Here is a 2,254-nt window from a genome sequence, read left to right as displayed (position 1 = left end):
TAACAGTGAGTAATTAAGCTTATCGAGGGCCGTGGTGGATTCTCCGTCACTGACAGATTTTAAGTCCAGATGGGATGTTTTTTCTAAAAGCTCTGCTCTAGGAATTATTTGGAGGCAGTTCTCTGGCCTGTGCTATCCAGCAGGTCAGGTGAGGTGATCCCAATAGTCCCTTCTGGCCTTGGGAATCTGAACTGTTGAGGATCTGGTCCCATATGGGAACCAGTTTGATCTTTGTGATCAGATATCGCTTTGGAGCTCCATGGTAACCCCCAGGCTCAGCAATGCTGAGTTTAAAAATCTCCCCAACTGATAGCTGCCCCTGGGATCTGTCAGAAGACATCCCCGAGACACACCAGGGCAGTTCCTTCTCTCCATTCCTTGCTGTAAAGAAATCCACAATGTTGTAATGATGGAGCCCTAGTTAGAAATCTAGAATGAGAATAAATAAATGGAGGCTCATGGCACGGACAGGCGGCCTTTGGAAGAAATGGCTAGGCCCAGCTCCTCAAAGTTATTTAGGTATCTAACTCACAGGAAATTGAGGTGAGTTAGGTGCTTACAAGTGCCCACTTCTGCACAGATCTCCTGTATTTTAGCATGTTTCCTTCACCCGATCATCAGTTCTCGTCTATGCGTCCTTGGTTTTGTTGCACTCCTAGATGCAGTGTATATCCACTTTCCATTGATGAAGTGGTGAACCAATTAATAAACTTGCACTGTTTGTCTTGAGCAGTGCAAGACGGTATATTCCTGAGTTAAAGTGCCAGGAGCTGGGGGGATTGGGCTGGTGCCTTTCTCTGTGTGATTCATGAGTGACTTTAGGAGCATTCATACAATCTAGCCAGGTGTGGTTGTGCTGAGTGATCGCAGTGCCTGGAGGGGTTTGCTGCTTGTCACTAGCAAAACATTGTGAGAGACAGCCCCGGCTGTAGAGTTAAGGTGGCACAGGGGTTGCACGGTCCCAGGCAGCACCCCAGGGATCCCGTCACAGGGATATCGTCTCCCAAACAGTGTGAGTGGTAAAAGCAAATCCATCTAGCCATCAGGGAGATGCTGGCGGGAGAATAGGGCAGATACATCCGCTAGCTATAGCTCAGCTGGGGGAAGGGAAGCTGGGTTCTGTGCCCATTGCAGAGGAAATAAGCCAATCCACCACCAGAAAAGAGAAGCAGAAACGCCTCCCGCACAGACACGCAGCGTTGATAAGGAGGGAGCTAAGGAGTTGGGCTTTGTGCCCAAAGCAGGAGTCAAGGGGCTAGCTCGGTTCCAGTGAATGCAGCCTCATCCCAGGGCTGACTGTTACCACAGAGAATCAAGCTGTGTAGCCCTTCTGCAGGAGACCTGGGCCTGGCTTGTTTACCGCACAGCCTGCCAAACGCATGCGGTGTAGCCCACTTCGTGCCAGCAGAGGGCAGCACCGACCATCCACCATCATCTTCACATGCCATTGTTGGAGGCAGATCGAAAGCCGCCTCCAGTCTGAGCACTGGGGGCTGCCCCCCTGGCCTGAGCGGGCAGGGGCAGGGTTACAGGGAAGGCCGGTTCGAGCTCTCAGCAGCAGATCGCCCTGAAACCCCGCAAGAGGGGAGGCAGCAGTGGGGCAAGGCAATGGGCAAGTTAAGACGCCGACAGGTTTAGCCGATGCAGAGCAGCCATGGAACCTTGCTCTGCAGGCCAGGAAACCCTTTCATCTGGCCCAGTGTAGCTGGGTTGCCACCTCCAGGTGGCCTGCTGCCACCCTGCCTCAGTTTCCCTGGGAGGTTCCCAGAAATAATCCACCCACAGGCTGAGAACCTTTGTGACGGAGCCAATGGGGGGCCGGGAGGGTTGGAGAGAGGTACTGCTACATATGGGGCCCAGCCAGGGCTGCCTCCCATAGACCCAGAACCATACAGGGGAGACCCACCCCCTCTCTTTGGGGGAACTGGTGCTTCTCAGAGCCTCTGCCCTGAAGCCTTGGGGGAAAACTGCAGAAAGGAACTAGCTAGAGACTCCAGATGGGAGCAGCTGCAGCTGAAGCAGAGACCTCTAGCCCTTCAGAGAAAACTCTGCAGCGGACAGGACTTTCCTCCCACCCTCTTCCTCTCGGCTCCCCCTTCCCTTCTCACTGAGCTGATCCCCTCCCTTCCTAAACCCACCCAAATAAAATCATGGCATGAGCATGCCCTTTGATGCCATCGCATTGTTCACACTCTACCCTTGCCCTGTCTGGTCTTGTTCAATTGTCCACACAGGAGGGCTGACTGCTACCAGT

Source organism: Natator depressus, chromosome 23, assembly GCF_965152275.1.
Source record: "Natator depressus isolate rNatDep1 chromosome 23, rNatDep2.hap1, whole genome shotgun sequence".
Taxonomy (NCBI): Eukaryota; Metazoa; Chordata; order Testudines; family Cheloniidae; genus Natator; species Natator depressus.
Note: the sequence above shows the minus strand (reverse complement) of the source record.